Raw genomic sequence first — 19836 nt, forward strand, 5'->3', positions numbered from 1 at the left:
CCAGCAGCCCCCCAAAAACGACAAAAAACAATAAAATAAGCACAATCCCAGCCCATCCATGGCCTCTATTATGTTTAAATTCAAGAAGACACCCCACAGAAAGACTAGGCCCATGCAACACTCACCACCCCTGGGCAAAGGGCCCCACCAGCAGGCCCAAAAAAACGACAAAAAACAATAAAATCAGCACAATCCCAGCCCATCCATGGCCTCAATGGTGTTTAAATTCAAGAAGACACCCCTCAGAAACACTAGGCCCATGCAACACTCACTACCCCTGGGCATAATGGATGAAAAGTAGGCAAAATAAGTGCAGGCCTCAGACACTGCCTCTCCTCAAAATGGCCCCTTACACCCCAGGCACATGTTGCCTGTACCAGCCAGCACTCAAGATGGCCACCACCACCACCCACATGACCAGTCCACATCAACAGTACACCCCCAAAAAACAGAAAAACAGCCAGAAATCACCACAATCCAACGCCATCCATGATGTTTACATTAAAGAGAGTGAGACCACACCACAGGCACACTCACACTCAGTCCATGCACCACCCACCACCCCTGGGCAAAAGGCCACACCAGCAGCCCCCCAAAAACGACAAAAAACAATAAAATAAGCACAATCCCAGCCCATCCATGGCCTCTATTATGTTTAAATTCAAGAAGACACCCCACAGAAAGACTAGGCCCATGCAACACTCACCACCCCTGGGCAAAGGGCCCCACCAGCAGGCCCAAAAAAACGACAAAAAACAATAAAATAAGCACAATCCCAGCCCATCCATGGCCTCAATGGTGTTTAAATTCAAGAAGACACCCCTCAGAAACACTAGGCCCATGCAACACTCACTACCCCTGGGCATAATGGATGAAAAGTAGGCAAAATAAGTGCAGGCCTCAGACACTGCCTCTCCTCAAAATGGCCCCTTACACCCCAGGCACATGTTGCCTGTACCAGCCAGCACTCAAGATGGCCACCACCACCACCCACATGACCAGTCCACATCAACAGTACACCCCCAAAAAACAGAAAAACAGCCAGAAATCACCACAATCCAATGCCATCCATGATGTTTACATTAAAGAGAGTGAGACCACACCACAGGCACACTCAGTCCATGCACCACCACCCCTGGGCAAAAGGCCACACCAGCAGCCCCCCAAAAACGACAAAAAACAATAAAATAAGCACAATCCCAGCCCATCCATGGCCTCTATTATGTTTAAATTCAAGAAGACACCCCACAGAAAGACTAGGCCCATGCAACACTCACCACCCCTGGGCAAAGGGCCCCACCAGCAGGCCCAAAAAACGACAAAAAACAATAAAATCAGCACAATCCCAGCCCATCCATGGCCTCAATGGTGTTTAAATTCAAGAAGACACCCCTCAGAAACACTAGGCCCATGCAACACTCACTACCCCTGGGCATAATGGATGAAAAGTAGGCAAAATAAGTGCAGGCCTCAGACACTGCCTCTCCTCAAAATGGCCCCTTACACCCCAAGCACATATTGCCTGTAGCAGCCAGCACTCAAGATGGCCACCACCACCACCCACATGACCAGTCCACATCAACAGTACACCCCCAAAAAACAGAAAAACAGCCAGAAATCACCACAATCCAACGCCATCCATGATGTTTACATTAAAGAGAGTGAGAGCACACCACAGGCACACTCAGTCCATGCACCACCCACCACCCCTGGGCAAAAGGCCACACCAGCAGCCCCCCAAAAACGACAAAAAACAATAAAATAAGCACAATCCCAGCCCATCCATGGCCTCTATTATGTTTAAATTCAAGAAGACACCCCACAGAAAGACTAGGCCCATGCAACACTCACCACCCCTGGGCAAAGGGCCCCACCAGCAGGCCCAAAAAAACGACAAAAAACAATAAAATCAGCACAATCCCAGCCCATCCATGGCCTCAATGGTGTTTAAATTCAAGAAGACACCCCTCAGAAACACTAGGCCCATGCAACACTCACTACCCCTGGGCATAATGGATGAAAAGTAGGCAAAATAAGTGCAGGCCTCAGACACTGCCTCTCCTCAAAATGGCCCCTTACACCCCAGGCACATGTTGCCTGTACCAGCCAGCACTCAAGATGGCCACCACCACCACCCACATGACCAGTCCACATCAACAGTACACCCCCAAAAAACAGAAAAACAGCCAGAAATCACCACAATCCAATGCCATCCATGATGTTTACATTAAAGAGAGTGAGACCACACCACAGGCACACTCAGTCCATGCACCACCCACCACCCCTGGGCAAAAGGCCACACCAGCAGCCCCCCAAAAACGACAAAAAACAATAAAATAAGCACAATCCCAGCCCATCCATGGCCTCAATTATGTTTAAATTTAAGAAGACACCCCACAGAAAGACTAGGCCCATGCAACACTCACCACCCCTGGGCAAAGGGCCCCACCAGCAGTCCCAAAAAAAAGACAAAAATCAGCACAATCCCAGCCCATCCATGGCCTCAATGGTGTTTAAATTCAACAAAACAGTTGTATCATGCACCCCTAACCAACCCTGGTCCTACTGGATACTGTGGCTACCCACAATATAATTTATTTAATGTTCTGAAAAAGTTCCAAAATTTTACTTGCAGCAACTGTAATGCCCCAAACAAACTTACTTGTGAAAGTTGATTTCTAATCCAAAAGTGATCCAAAGACAGTCAAAAAGGCCTCAAATCCAAATATCCAGCAGCACCCACAAAAAGTAATCCTTCCAGCTCCAGATCCAAATGAAAGTGACCAGGAGATGGACAAAGCACTGGGAGGAGCCTGCTGGACAGGAACAGGAAGTTGGAGACTGTGGGGCACTTCCTTCCTCCCCCCCCCCCAAAATGGACTCCTTGCAAAAAAAAAAAGCCATGCAAATGTCAACCTGAGGAGTGATTCTGATAAAAATCATAATTTTCTGAAGGTTTATCCTGTTTGCTGGTGATTTTCTTGTGCGAAATTGCAAAATCTCTATTTCGCAAGTGCGAGATTGTTCCTTTCCGCCGCAACTACGTGTTCGCAATTGCGAACTCTCGCGAGGTGTGCTGTGCAAGGTGGCAAGCCGCGAGTACGTATTCGCGGGCGACAAACTCCCGCGGGAACACGCAGCAAGATCTAAAATGGCGCGTCACTCGCAAAGAAAAACAACTCGGCAAACGCTAAAATGACGGAAAGTGAACGCCGTGCACCACGCCGCGCGCCGCAACCAAGCAAAAAATCCGCCGCGAGCGGATTCACGGATTTTCGACAAATTCGCGAGCGTTCGCGGATTGCGGATTTGCCGAAAATCCGAAAAATCCGCGAGCGGAGCGGATTTTACGCCCATGTACACTACTTGGTTTCCTACTAAACCTCTCTAATAGTTGTAGCCACAACTGCTAAGTTCAGTAGAATTTATGTATTATAAGCTTGATTTATATATACCTACTGGTACCTTAATGTGATTGTTTAAATTAGATTCTCAAGATAATTTGGTAAAACAATGCAACCTCTAATCCCACACGCTGTACACCAATGTGAGAAGTTGGCCTGGCATATAATGTCCACTGTTCTAGTGGGCACCTTGCACCAGTCCTAATGACCCTTATTGATGGTAGGTTGTAAAGTCAACCTTATAGAAAGCTATCCTAATGGTAGCTGTGGAGAGCAGCCTTCAAGCTAAGACTTAGAGGTGAGTTAAGCTAGTTGTTTTACCAATTATAATCACATGAATGATCAAATGAAAGCACACACACAAGGTATATATCAAATATATATATATTTATTCTAAACACAACCCCTCTGGACTCTTTATGAGGTCAGAGGTAAAAGTACAATACAAGGAACTTAATTAGCATACGATAAGTTGCACAGTATACGTTATGCCCTAGTGGCCTCACAAACCATATACTAAAATAGTGGTATAAGAACCACGTGAGAGTTAGAAAGCAGGCCTAGGGCCTCTAGAACCGCTGGGGCTGCCTATAACCACCCAAGGTTAGGATGCAGTTGGCCCACGGGGGATGCGTGCAGTGTCTAAACACAGCCCGGATCACCATTGACTTTCTTTAGAGAACGAACAAGCTACAATTTTAAAGATTAAGGGCACTTAGAGGTGAACTACGATGGAACCCTTTTAGACTAGGACACTATGAGACCCATTGGAGCACCCGAGTACTCGAGCTACCTCACCCACGGAAGCCGGGTGCATAGGTGTCTTTTGGTGTCGGGTTTCGTCGTCGATTCCTATGGAGAGCTGCGAAGAAATGCTGCAGGCAACCAGAGGAAAAGTGTCCAGGTGGGTCGGAGATGTGAAGAACCAGAAAGCAGAGGGGACAGAGTCTGGGTCACTAGCCAGTGACCAGGGTGGCGAGGAGAAGATGCCAGCCGATGTTGGGTGATTTCAGGTGAAAGCGGTGAAGCTTGACTCTTCAGCCATGAGGTCCAGGAGGTGTCGACGATGACCAGGAGCTGGATTTGAGCTGTCCAACGAAGGATCTAGTTGACTGTGGTGGCGGAATCCGGATTGGACCCAACAAGTCTTGACAACAGCAATCCACGCAAGATGACAAGATTGGCTTCAGTGCAGACCCGCAAGGTCTGAGGGACTCCTCCTTTGGAGAGGAGTAAGAGCACATCTGGAACAAAAGCCCAAGAAACAAAGGATTGGCCTTCGTGGGGGCACACTAGCCAATGGACAAGGAACTGCAAAAGTGCCTCGAGCTGTGGTGAAGAAAGGGGACTCACAGGTCACTCGTGGAGTGCTGGCCTCTGTACGTTGCTGCAAAAGGAGCTCAGGACAGGGGCTTCAAATACCCCAATGCACAACTTCGGGATAACCCGGGAAGTAGGTGCAGTTGCAAAAATGCAGGATGTCCAGGAGTTCCGGTCCCACGTCTCTCGTGTCAGCTACGGGTCTCAGCTTTGCTGAGATCTCGGGTCACTCTCAGAGATGTCTGGAAGTTCATGTCCTGTGTCGCAGATTCTTCGGGATCCAGCGGGAGCCTCAAAAATGCAAACTGGCAAATATGTAGTTGGTGCCTGTTTGAACAGGGTGGTCACTCCTTGACCACAAGGAGGATTTCTTCCGTCTTCCAGTCGATATGGAATGTCCAATGTCCAAGATATATGTTGCAGAGTTTCATCAAGGGTAATCTAAAGTCCTAGGGACTGGGGTTCCATACTTATAGTAAGTTTAGGGGTTGGACTAACTCTAAGGTCCCTCCTATGGGTGGACCTGGGGAGGGGGTGGTTACATATCTTCCCCTTTGTCCAGTTTCCTGCCAGAGCTGGGGCTGAGTGCCCCAGCAACCGCTTTGAACTGGGAAATGTATGGAGCACCTTGTGTGTCCCAGGCATTGTCTGAAAAGCATTCACTGAATGCAACCCACCCTCCCCCAATACACTAAAGCCTGTCTGGGGAGGTGCTAGCTCCTCCCTGGACAGGAAACCTATTGTCCAGGCCTCCCCTGCTGGAGTTTCATCCAGCAGCAGGAGGACAGACTTGAGTCTGTGGCAGCAGCATCCATTTTGTGATGCGAGGGGTCTGTCTAACTTTAACCGGGTTTACCAGTAAGTACATGTCTTCTCCCTCTAGAAGGGTGGGATGCTACCCCCACCGCCAGAAGTGGCGGGGGGGGTAGTATTCCAAAGTGTTTGACACCTTACACTGTTGTAGGGATTCTGCTCCTACACAGAACTGTGCACAGAGACGTGGGACATCAGTGAATTAGGCTGTGCCAAAACTCACCTTAGTACCCAAAATCCCCTACCAGACTAGTATCAGTGTCACATTGGCTCTTCGTCCTATAGCAAAAATACCAATGATTAGACAACCCAGAACATGCGACTTAGGTTACCTCAGGTTATACCCTCATACCAGTCCAAAACAGGGAGTAAAAAGAAACACGAGCAAGTTTGAAATATTTATTTCTAACCCCGTGTTCTCATGCACAGCACTTTAGCTAATACAAGCAGACATATTATTAGAAACAAGATTGTCAGCATAGTTACTATTCCATAAAATACAAAGGGAGAGAGCATGTTATAATGCTAAATGGAAACAGTTTTAAAATATACCTATATTTTACCCTCCCTTGCTAGTAGGTTATTTTATAACTATAGAAGGTCTCTTTGGGATTACATAGACGGCTTAAAGACTTTGATAGAAAAGCAGACATTTGAGTTCGGGTGGCGGAATTTGCGTAGTCGTGCTACACAAAGCTCAGCAAAACTGTAAAAAATCCCCGCCGGCACGCAGAAATTCCACGAACATGCAGAATTGCTTGTTCCGCCTGTTCGCAATGCTTTTTCCCGGTTCGCGAACGCTGTGTGCGTGCTCGGGGGGAAATATCTTGCAAGAATGCATTTTGAAAGTGCAAACAAGCAAAAAATTCTGCACAGCTGCGGATCGCAGATTTTTTAGCAATTCCGCGATCTCCGCGGAACATGAAATTACTCAAATTCCGTGAGCGGAACGGAATTTACCGCCCAGGCCTACATTTGAGGTGGGCAGATCTAGAGTGTCGCTGGTGTTGAGAGTGCTCTATACAGGAGCTGCTTTCCACCTAAACTTGAGAACTACACTGGCCACTGACGAAAGCTGTTGCTGAAACCGGTCTGCCTATTACCCGAATAAATAGCCTGTGGAATCCCTATCGTGTCCTTTGTTCTTCTGCCAACGGTGGGAAGTGTTTGAGTTTATATTTTGCGCGCTGCCTGTGGTGCGCACAAAGGACCCTCTCAGTGAGAAGCGGTCACAGCAACATGGGAACAATTCTGAAGTTAGCCGAGGCATCGGATCAACTGTGACCCACCATTTTAACCAACAGAGCACCTGGACGCTGCTGTGGTAAAGCGGGTCAAGATCGCTTGACGGAACGCTGTCACTGGATTCTGCGCTTCCAATCTAGATGCCTGTGAGGTTTAAGGTCGAGAGAAGGGGACGTAAGGCTAGTAAAAATCGTTAACGTTCTCCCACATGCACTGGACATCCACACGCTGCATTGTGGGACTGGTAGTCCTCGTTATTCGCAGGGCGGAGAAGAATCCAGCGCAGGTGAGCCTCATTCCACTGGGAAGGAGGGGCCGTAATTTAAGAACTTCAAGTGAGAGAACGTTTTATTTGGACTGCTGGTACTGGAAAAAGCTGTTGCTGAAACCGGTCTGCCTATTCCCCAAATAAATAGCCTGTGGAATCCCTATCGTGTCCTTTGTTCTTTTGCCGACGGTGGGAATGTTTGAGTTTATATATATATATATATAACGAGCAGGTTAGCCCCAAGGAATTCAAACACAAGAAGATGCGTAGTTCACGACGTTTATTTGAAAACTTGCAAGCAGGCAGCCAACAGAATACAGGCATCAGTAAATTCCATACGCCAGATGCGTTTCAGGAGTCCCATTTTTCCCTTCACCAGTGGCGAGTCATGGCAGATAAGAGCAGTGTTTCTTGCGCACATTTTATATTCCAAATCACTTGCCCCAGTGGGTGTGGCCTTTCTCAAAGCCTTCTGGTACATGTGGTGCGCTGAGGTAATCCCATGTGGGCTAACTTCAGCCCATTGGGGCTAACTTGCTCATTGTGAATATATAAATATGGCATCTTTATTTTGTGGAAGGGCAGGGAAAGAGAATCTCTTGACTTTGTTAAAGCCATCAATAACAACAAATTGAACCTCCACTTTACATCCTATATTGATAAGGAGAGCATAGAAATTCTAGATGTCAGAGTGTATATTAAGAATGATAAAATTGAGACAACACTGTTTAGAAAACCCACCGCTGGCAATGTGACACTCCATGCATCTAGTGCGCACCCCAAACACCTCATTGCAAGTACCCCTTATGGGGAAATCTTAAGACTTAAAAGAATCTGCAGTGTAGAATTAGACTTTGAGATATGTGTGAAAGACATGTTGGTCAGACTGAAAGCACGAGGTTATTCAGAAAATGTGCTTAATGCAGCTGTGAGTAAAGCTAGGAAGAGACCCAGAGAGAGCTTGTTCACAAACAGCAGCGTTGACAACTTAGAACCTTCAGGAGAGTCAGTCGCTGTCGAAGAGCCAGTAGAGAACCAAGGTCCCAGACTCATCACTACTTATAGTGATGAAGAAAGAAAAATTAGATCTATAGTCAAAAGAAATCGGTCCATAGTACTCACTGACCCGGTGCTGCGAACTAGCATACCACCCACTCCCACTATCACATTTAGCAGAACAAAAAATATGGGGGCTATTCTGGATAAAAGCAGCCCCGAAATCAGACAAAATCCTATGTGGTTAAAACCTACTCCTGGCATTCACAAATGCTCGATTTGTAGAGCTTGCAAGTTTGGCGAAAACGTGACCCATTACCACACTCCTTTCAGCACCAGTGTAACTGCCATACTGGGGACTTTCAATTGCAGGACAGAATTAGCTGTATATGTCCTGACGTGCACCTGTGGCTTGAATTACATAGGCAGCACCAAGTTACCGGTGCACGTGAGGATCTTGCAGCATTGGGGCTAACTTGCTCATTGTGAATATATAAATATGGCATCTTTATTTTGTGGAAGGGCAGGGAAAGAGAATCTCTTGACTTTGTTAAAGCCATCAATAACAACAAATTGAACCTCCACTTTACATCCTATATTGATAAGGAGAGCATAGAAATTCTAGATGTCAGAGTGTATATTAAGAATGATAAAATTGAGACAACACTGTTTAGAAAACCCACCGCTGGCAATGTGACACTCCATGCATCTAGTGCGCACCCCAAACACCTCATTGCAAGTACCCCTTATGGGGAAATCTTAAGACTTAAAAGAATCTGCAGTGTAGAATTAGACTTTGAGATATGTGTGAAAGACATGTTGGTCAGACTGAAAGCACGAGGTTATTCAGAAAATGTGCTTAATGCAGCTGTGAGTAAAGCTAGGAAGAGACCCAGAGAGAGCTTGTTCACAAACAGCAGCGTTGACAACTTAGAACCTTCAGGAGAGTCAGTCGCTGTCGAAGAGCCAGTAGAGAACCAAGGTCCCAGACTCATCACTACTTATAGTGATGAAGAAAGAAAAATTAGATCTATAGTCAAAAGAAATCGGTCCATAGTACTCACTGACCCGGTGCTGCGAACTAGCATACCACCCACTCCCACTATCACATTTAGCAGAACAAAAAATATGGGGGCTATTCTGGATAAAAGCAGCCCCGAAATCAGACAAAATCCTATGTGGTTAAAACCTACTCCTGGCATTCACAAATGCTCGATTTGTAGAGCTTGCAAGTTTGGCGAAAACGTGACCCATTACCACACTCCTTTCAGCACCAGTGTAACTGCCATACTGGGGACTTTCAATTGCAGGACAGAATTAGCTGTATATGTCCTGACGTGCACCTGTGGCTTGAATTACATAGGCAGCACCAAGTTACCGGTGCACGTGAGGATCTTGCAGCATCTGAGGGTCATATTGCATAGTGATCCCGCATACCCGGTGGCACGCTATTTTAAAAGAGTACATAATAACGATGTTAACTGCCTTAAATATTTTGTGGTAGCATCTGTACCTAAACCACGAAGAGGAGGTAATAGGGAGCTCCTATTAAGACAACTAGAGACAAGGATGATACTTGAATTCGATAGCAAATGTCCGAATGGGCTTAATAACACGGAGGACATGTATAACTTTCTCTATGACTGTTTCCCTCCTACAAGTGTGTAGTCTCGGATGAGATAGGGTAATGTACTTTTGATTGTTGATTAGAACTGTTTATCATCACTTGGACTTTGATCAGAGTTTTTTATCTTGAATGTTACTGCTTGGTATAAGTGTCTAGAAGGAAATAACTCTAAAATACATTCATTTGATTAATTCTGAATTAGCGCATTGGCCCCAACCAGTGATTATCTGTGGGGATTTGAATATACACTTGGAGGCAAATTTTTATATCAGGGGGAACACGAGGTATGCAGGAAGGAAGTATCTGACTTTTAGAGCGCTGCGGGATTTAGTAGTTGAGCATGGGCTCAAGGATGTTTGGAATATACTGTATTCAGGAGTGCCTGGACATACATTTTTTTCTGCCCCGCATAAAAAAATGGTACAGCTAGATTTTTTTTTGTCTCACAGCAAATGGTTGCTAAGCTCAATATAGAAATTCTTACTAAGCTTGTTTCCGACCATAACCCCTTAAAATTGGAATTAACTCTAGGTATGCACACAATGGAGAAGAAACAATTATGGTCTTTTGAGAGGAACTTATTGATGGATGAAAATTATTGCCAACACATGGTTAAAGTAATACAGGAATTTTTTAAACTTAATAAAAAGACCGCTTCAAATCAGATTGTATGGGACGCCTTTAAGGCAACAGTCAGGGGGGAAACCATCAGTTACTCTATTGGGAGATGGAAGAAAAGGGTAGCTAAGCATAAGGATGATTGTGATCTGAGATCAAGACATCGGTATAGCCCAGAGAGATCTAACAATTAAAAGAGCTATGGCCTATTCTAATATTGCAGATCAAATTGCCCTTAAATATAATCAACATAAGGAACAAGCATATGAATTTAGTGAAAATACGGGGAGAACTTTAGCAAAAAGGCTCTGGCAGAAAACAGTCCTTAATGAGATTGAAAAGGTGGTGGATTCAAATGGGACTATGCAAGAAACTAAGGGAGGTGTTTTGGAAGCCTTTCACAAATTCTATCAAGATTTATACACAGCTGCCTCAGAATTGACTTCAGCTGGATCCGGGGTCGCAAATTATTTGAGCAATCTGGAAACTACTAGACTTACAGAAACTGAAAAAGAAGTGTTATCCGCCCCCATAAATTGGGATGAAATTGAAAAAGCTTTATTAGGTTTGTCTCTCGGTAAAGCTATGGGACCGGATAACATCCCGCTCGAATTTTACCGTACTTTTAGAAAGATTCTTAAAAAAGAGCTACTCGTGGTATGTCAACTGGCATTATCGGGTAACCCTCCAGACTCATGGTCCAAAGAGATTATTGTTATTTTTAAAAAGAAGGGAAAGAGGGAAACTGAGATGGGGTCATATAGACCAATTTCGCTTTTGAATGCGGACAGTAAAGTCTACTCAAAAGTGTTAGCTAATAGATTGAATAATAGTATGTCTAAACTAGTCTCAAAAAGACAACATGGTTTTATTTCTAAGCGTGACACCACAGATCATGTTAAAAGAATTATCTCTCTTCTCGATTGTTCTCAAGCAACTAATTCTCCTGTCGCGGTTGCCGTGTTAGATGCGGAAAAAGCCTTTGATAGGGTTTCTTGGAATTTTTTATGGATTATCTTAGTTTGGAAGGGATTTTCAAGGGACTTTATCAAAGCAATTCAGGCATTGTACGCTAAACCGACGGTGTCAATTCAGATAGCTGAGGGTCTTTCTAAGAACATTATAATAACAAGGGAGACGAGGCAAGCGTGTCCTTGTTACCCCCCTGTTATTTTCTTTATATATTGAACCTTTTTAAAATAAATTAGAGATAAAAGTTGGAATTACTCCAGTTCAGATACACCAGGTGGAGTATAAAGTATTCGCATATGCGGATGATATCGCCATAGTAACATCAGATATTAAAGCCTCGCTACCAAAAATAGTGGAAGCAGCTGAAGAATTTGGAGCTCTTTATTTGGGCATCAAGATTTCCGCAAAAGTGGATGAAATAGTACGGTTAAATGCTGACCCTATTTTAGGCTCAGTGAATAAAACGTTGGAAAGGTTGAATAATCTTAATTTATCGTTATATGGCCGAAGCAATGTTTTAAAAATGTTAATTTTCCCGAAGTTTCTGTATCTATTCCGTACAATCCCTCTCCTCTTTCCTACGTCTTTTATTGTCAAGACTGATAGAATGTGTTCTAGGTTTCTTTGGAGTTACCGTAGATCTAGGAGAGCGATGAAGTGGTGCATATTACCTAGAAAGAGAGGGGGATGGGGGATTCCTAGCTTTCGGCTGTACTATTGGGCGGTATTATTAAAACATATGGGCGTTTTGATTACTCAAGATGTCACAATAGAAGAAGCAGTTAGGCCATCAATTTTTGAAATGGTACTTGGTGAAGAGGCCAAGCAATGCTTGGTTCGAGAAATTGAGCCTAGTTATTATAAAAAGACAACATTTTAAAATGTTGTGGGCTTTGTATGAAAACTGGAGGAAAATTAAAAGTAGGTTGGGTCTGACTTTAAATTTGAATTATTATACACCTATTAATAGTTGCCTCTCATTACCGAGTATTTTCAGGGATCAGGTAATGACTAGGTGGCGTTTAGCAGGGATACGTATATTAGGAGACCTATTTCAAGGAAACCAGATAGTCTCTTTTCTTTCTTTACAGCAGAACTATAATTTGGAAAGGACAGACTTTTTTAAATATCTGCAACTAAGATGTTTTCTGGATCAAAGGAAAATACAAAAGCAAATAATGACTGAAAAAGTTAGCATCATTGAAGCAATTAGAACTTAAATAAAAATTGGTCCAATCTATCAATTCTTTGTCAAAAAGATAGATGATGATTTAGATGTATGGGAGGATAATTGGCAAATAAAACTGTCTATTGAGGGATTGGATCTGGTAAGAGCAATTGAATTATCAAGGAAAGTTTTACTTAATGGGCCTTTAAAAAGTCAGCATTTTATGTCATTATTCGATTTGTAATATACACCAGCGAAGTTGGCCAAATGGAAATCTGTGAAAGGTGATAAATGCAGTCGGTGTGGTCTTAGTGCGGCAGACTCGGCTCATATGTTTTTCTCGTGCCCTAAACTGAATACGTTTATTAGTGATGTGGAACATTTTCTGAATGTCAGTTTGGGGATATAGGTTCAGTTATCAGCTGAATTGATAATCATGGGTCGTCAGACAAATTTAACCAGAAATAGAACATTAGCAGAGGAGGGTTTTTTATTTATTTGTATTTCAATCTTTCGTTTGTGTGTTACAACTCAATGGCTAGATGCTGAACCGCCAGTTTTTAGTAATTGGCAATCCAGATTACTTTCTATATATTATTTAGAGACTGCTGCATATAAAACAAAGGCAACAAGGAAAAAGGTATTTGGACAGAAACGTTGGTCTCCTTTGGCCAACTGGCTATGAATTTATCTACTAATGCATTTTTTTGCTGTATTTTCATTGATGTGGATATCTTTGTTGTACATGAAGAGATATGGCTGTTTGCTGACTAAAATAAACAAAAAAAATAATAAATAAATAAATACATTAATTTGTAATGGATTGATTAGAATACCTCTTTTGCTTAAAAAATCAAACATGAAAAAAATGGTTTTAGAACACTATTGCACTTTTATTTAGTATGCATGAATGTTATTTATATGATTTTAGCAATGTGTAATCGGTGTCATTTCTGTGTCATTTCTAATTGTTATCAATATTTACACATTCATATTTATCATACTAATGCACTTTATTCTCATTTGAGATTATATTAGCACAGTTTTGGACAATTCAATTGATTCGCTGCTACGCACATTTTTGCACATTTTAGGAGCCCCACACATAACACATATGTCGATGACAGATATAATACAAGAATCGACTAGAAATCTATATATATGGAAATAATTAAACCTAGAGTTCTAGATTGATGGATTTAACCAGCAATATTTGCACATGAGTATAAAATGTTTATACTATTTGCACATGAGTATAAAATGTTTACAAACAGGTCTTTTTCATACGTGTTAGAGGTGAACTAAGCTATAGGTGTGAGGTCACCATACATACTTATGAAGAATGTCTAGACAAATTATTTTGCAAAAAGAAATACAATATTGTGTGTTGATGTACAAACTACTCTTGCTGCCCAACTATATTTATACTGTATTTATACAGTAATAACAATCTAGCAGATCCAGTAATTATGAATAGATCTAATTGGATTAATTATTCAATGCATTACAAAAATGTAAAGACTAAAGACTCATATGCAATCGCAAAACGCGGGCTAAAAGCCACAATGAAGTCTGTTGTTTAGCTCTACAATCATGTGACCTGCAACTCGTGATGGGGGGTGTGCTCATAGCAGTGTTTAAAAATAATCAGCAGATCCACAGTCCATATGTGAACAAGGGCTTTCGAGCCCGAAACGCATCATCTTATCTTTCTCACCTTTTTCGCCACTTGGAGGTAGCGGGAGTTCTTCATCTTGAATATATATATATATATATATATATATATATATATATATATATATATATGAACGCACCTCCTTCTCAGGAATGAATACGCACTCGCAGGATCTGTTGTTCTTAAGTTTTAATCACTCGCAATTTCCAACATCGTATAAATACCGACGCGTTTCGCCACCAAACTGGCGGCTTGTTCACGGTGGATATTCACTGTTACACACAATCCTCCATTAAGAAGTGATTTACAAAACACGTGATTTCTCTTGTCACTTCCTGTTGCTAATTGCTAAGAACTGTGGGGTTTGTAGTGCCAGCTGTTACATTCCGTACTCAAAAAACGAAAAAAACAGTATATGAATGTTTGTACTTTTATGGCAATTGGCATACTATGTTAGAAACTCGTTATTTATTACAAGGAGTGTTGATGTTTCTGGATTATAGACCCACGACATTTATATTTTTACCGTGGTCGATTAGTTTTGAATTTATCAAACTTTATCGATAGGGCAAATGCCCATAAATTAGGATTGACTACCCACGTTAATTTGACGCGGGAATCCCCCCTTTTTTTTGGTGTTATTAAATCTAGTTATCCTCAACCACTCAGTTGTTATTGTTGTTTATTACATTATATGATTTGTACATCATATAGGCTCTATACTCGTCCCCCAGTGGGCATTTTTAGCCAGCGGGAGATCGAGGCCCAGATGGGCGTGACTCTTTAAATAAATAGCGGGTGTTCTGAACTACGCTGTGTTTGTTGTTTTCGTTGAAAGGCTCTGGATGAAGGAGGTTTCTCCGAAACGCGTCAGCCTAAGAAGTTAGTCACAAATGTCAGCATGGGGAGCAAAGACCAGCTGCTGACCTCACTGCATGGGACAACATTACCGTGAGGGCATTCTCACAAAGGGCAACTTTTGGATGTTTTAGATTAATGGCAGCTTGGCTCGAGTCGCGAGAATGCCCCTCTGCGTTCAAGTGGACCTGCGATGTTGGGATGGCCCGGCATGCACAGAGGACGGTGACGCTCGCCAGTGAGTGTTCTGTGCATTGCAGCAGGCGCTGCGTTTCTAGCAGACATTGACCCACCGGGGATTTTAATCACAGTTATTTTTCGACAAACGACAGCACCCACATGGGCTTTGATTCAAGTTTGGACTGCTGATACCATAATACCTCGGGGCATACGCCAGTGAAGGCGGGAGATCGAGGCCCAGATGGGTGTGACTCTTTAAATAAGTAGCGGGTGTTCTGAACTACGCTGTGTTTGTTGTTTTTGTTGAAAGGCTCTGGATGAAGGAGGTTTCTCCGAAACGAGTCAGCCTAAGAAGTTAGTCACAAATGTCAGCATGGGGAGCAAAGACCGGCTGCTGACCTCACTGCATGGGACAACGTTACCGTGAGGGCATTCTCACAAAGGGCAACTTTTGGATGTTTTTGAATTATATATATATATATATGTATATATATATATATATATATATATATATATATATATATATATATTACCTACTGGCGGTCGCCAGTAGGTATATATAGTTAGGATTTTTTCTCTATGGGTTTTTTGAAAATTCTATGTCTAATAACTTTGGCGTTTGTGGACGGAATTGGCTGAAATTTTCAGGAAAATGGCACATTTTGTTTCTGAGCAGCCCTTGAAAATTTGGGGGGGGGTCGTCCAGTGGGGGCCGAGAAAAAAGGGGGGTCCCAAAACGTGTTTTTAACATTGAGTTTTCCATAGGGCGGTTGGCCTCACTTTTAGCCCGAACGGCTGAATGGATTTGCACGAAACTTGGCAAAATTGTAGGGACTGGTAGCCCGATGTGCCTTTTGTAGGTCTCAATATATGTGCTCCAGTGGATTTTGAGAAATTAACGTTTAAAAAAAGATATATATCTGTAACAGCGGACCGGGCAGCGCTCTGGTTCGCGGACTTTTCGCGCAACGGAGCTTTGTGAAGCGAAGCTGATTGGTTCTCCGGCGTCTGTCAACATTCCAAACAGTCCGTAGCGGCCGCCATCTTGTCTCTCGGTAGGATCGAGAGACAAGAGGAGGTCAAAACAAAGGGGGAAATAACTATAAGGGGGCATAGTAGATCCTCGCTGACCCCCTAGGTTTGATGTGGAGGTTTTAAAAGGGCCCCGCGGGGCAAAAAAAAAATAATAATAATAATAATTGAACGGCTGAATGGATGTGCACGAAACTTGGCAAAATATTAGGGACTGGTAGCCCGATGTGCCTTTGCTAGGTCTCAATATATGTGCTCCAGTGGATTTTGAGAAATTAACGTTCAAAAAAAGATATATATCTGTAACAGCGCTCCGCTTCGCGTAACGGAGGTTTGCGAAGCTGATTGGTCATTCTGTCACTGGGCTATAGTTGGGCTACATCTGGCTGATATTTGGGCTACATTTGTTTTTTTGTGTGTCTGGCGGCCATCTTTGGGCTACATTGGGCTACATTGGGCTTCATTGGGCTACATTCGGCTAATTAGCAAATAGCTCATCGCAAACTAGGAATGGTAAAGAATCGCTATTTATTCCTTAAGGTTCGCTATTTAGGAAATGCAAAAAACTTTGATGATATATATGGCGGTTCATCTCTAACAAGATAAGAAGCATAGGGATACATTTATGATGACTGGCGCATCACCAGGGATGTGTTAGTCATTCTGTGCCGCTGTTCCGTCACCTATGGTGTGCTGCATTTACAATGCGGCGCATCATGGGGCAAAAACAGCACAGATGCGTGATGTATCTGTGCCGTAAAGGTGGCGCATTGCTGGAGTTGTATCGCAAGTGTGATGAAGCTCCAGCAAGGGTCGGGGGTGCCCCTGTCGCAGGGTTTCTGTTCTCACACAGAACTGTGGACAGAGGATTGGAACCTCGGCGAATTAGGGTGTCCCAAAACTCACGTTAGTAATCAAAAACTCCTTAGCAAGCTAGGTACAGTGTCACATTGGATATAACAAACTCTCAATGTTTAGACAATCCAGAATATGAACTTATAGTACCTCAGGATACGTGGAACTCATGAACAGTCGGTCGTTATAGATTTCTTAGAAACCAGAACATGGAGTTAAGAAGAACAGATGTGTATTTGAAATGTTTATTTACTAATGCCGTCTTCTCAGGCGTAGTACCTTAGATAATAAAAGTACACATATTATCAGTAGCAAAATTACCAGCATAGTTACTAGTACATAAAAAGTGAATGGTGATAGTATGTTAACATGCTGTAAATGAATAAGAGTTAGCAACACTTATAAGCAGCCGCGGGCCGTGGAGGGAGTTACGGTGAGGCAGGGAGGCGGGGAGGGGGAGAAGCAGGGTGGAGAATACAAGTACACATATTATCAGTAGCAAAATTACCAGCATAGTTACTAGTACATAAAAAGTGAATGGTGACAGTATGTTAACATGCTGTAAATGAATAAGAGTTAGCAACACTTATAAGCAGCTGCGGGCCGTGGAGGGAGTTACGGTGGGGCAGGGAGGCGGGGAGGGGGAGGGGCAAGGTAGAGAGGGCTCCACCCTGCTTCTCCCCCTCCCCGCCTCCCTGCCCCATCGTAACTCCCTCCACGGCCCGCGGCTGCTTATATCTCACCCTCCCTAATACACATATTATATTATTTGCTAAGAAGGTCTCTTTGTGTTGGTTTAGGGCGTGCCCATACTTTAGTGTCTTAGATTTGAAGGAATCACATCACCATACACCAGCTCTCTCTTCATGTGAACCGCATCAACTGTTGTGTATGTGTGTTCGGCAAAGCAATATAAAACCCGCCTCATGCCCAGAATTGGCAGAAGTTGCACTTATGTTATGAGTATGAAGTCGTGGAGATCAGACCTCATAACAATTCTGTATCGTGTTGTTCTTGAAACTTTAGCACTCGCTGTACAGATATAGTTTAACAAGTAAAGCAGATAGTAGACCAATAACATATTATTCTCATGTAAACCACGATGAACTACTAGGTGGAAAGCTAAAGCAACAACTAAGTGTCGTGTGCAGAAGTTGCAAAAAAGGAAAAATGGCGTTTAAACCGGTAATGAGCCCATGCTAACTTAACACGGTGTAAAGATATCCAGGACCTAGATGACACCTCCTCATGATCCGGAAACGAACTGAATAAGATAATAGAAGTGCCATCTCATGAGAGCAGATTGCAAGTTTATATGTGGACGGTCCGCAAGGTAAAGCATTAAAAACTAGGAAAATTTAATGCTAAAGAAAAATAAAACAGCCAAGTACTTTATCGAGTCTTAAGCCAATAGGCAAGGTAAATAATAAAAACTTGACAAATAAGTCAATGAATTGTCAATGAAATGCTAGTACTCAGCATATCAAACATGAAAAAGGTCTATGACATAACTGTGTATGCAAAATAAGCTGCAACAGCCTCCAATAGGAAGTCACCGTCTTCATCCGAAAACAGTTCAGCAATCCAATTTAAAAGCGGAAAAGAACATACGTGCTCTCCCAGCACCGGATCCTCTATCACCATCAGAGGACAGCTCGGTGGGTTTTCAAGAAAGCTCTCTTCCAAGAAAGACTGTGCTGCCGCCAGTAAATTCCAGGGACCAAGTAGTCCATGCATCAATGCCACAGCCATAATCCTTTCGCCAGGACAAACCAACTTGTGAGTAATGATAGGAGTCATCAGCTGATTAAAGTCGACGTCAGGAGAAACCGGTCCGCAGAGACACAAATCAATGGCCCAATCGAAATCACAGGTCAGGCAGTGAAATACAGGCTGGACACAGGTGAAGTAGGAGAACCGAAAAGATAATCCATATGCCGTGCTTAATATCGCCAACGGCATTGTGCCATAATATTCTAGCATGCGATTGCGGAACAGTGTCAGCAGCTGCAGGGTCGGAGGTTGCATAGGAGGGACATCCATATTTAAAAATGTAAAAAAGCACAAGAGCGTCCGCTGGTAATGCAAGTAAAAATGCCAATCCACGAACCAGAGTGCAGAAAATACAATGAAAGGAAGCAGGGATGACTCCAAAGATTTTCTCAAATGAAGTCACGAGACCACTGGTAACAACTTTAAAAAAGTGTGTCAGGGACTTTGTGGAGGATGCGTTAAAGATAGTCGGAAACATGTTGCTGAAATTGAAAGGCAAATCTTAATTGAAAAGGGTGTGCACCTCTGTACGGGTGTTCGCTATGTGAAGTACGAAAGTTTCACGGGCCGAACTCAAGGCCACCTCTCTCTGAGACAAAAGAGCTCTTATTCTTGCCATGCCGTTGAAACGTGTCCCAAGGTTGGTATTTGTGGCCAGATTGAAAACTCCCTATGTTCATGTGTGGGAGGAAATAGAACATTTCTGCAGCAAATAACCCGTTCACTTACTGTTACGATAAAAGGAATACTTTTAATTAACTCAGAACAATCTTCATTATTGAGCATCAAATAACTACCATTTTCCAACAACTTGAACGTGGGGATGATAGCAGGAACTGGCGTGCCTTGCAACACGCAAGTCATATTTGGTCGGTGTTTGTTGCATGAACCGTGTAACTGTATGTGCCTACACATTAGTGAATGATCTGGCGTCTCAGTGCATTCCTCTCCATTCAGATAAACTTCTTGATCATCTTTGAAACATCTGTATGTGTATGGAAGCGACCAGACCTCATGAAGAAAAGCACTACC

Source organism: Lissotriton helveticus, chromosome 10 (genome assembly GCF_964261635.1).
Source record: "Lissotriton helveticus chromosome 10, aLisHel1.1, whole genome shotgun sequence".
NCBI lineage: Eukaryota > Metazoa > Chordata > Amphibia > Caudata > Salamandridae > Lissotriton > Lissotriton helveticus.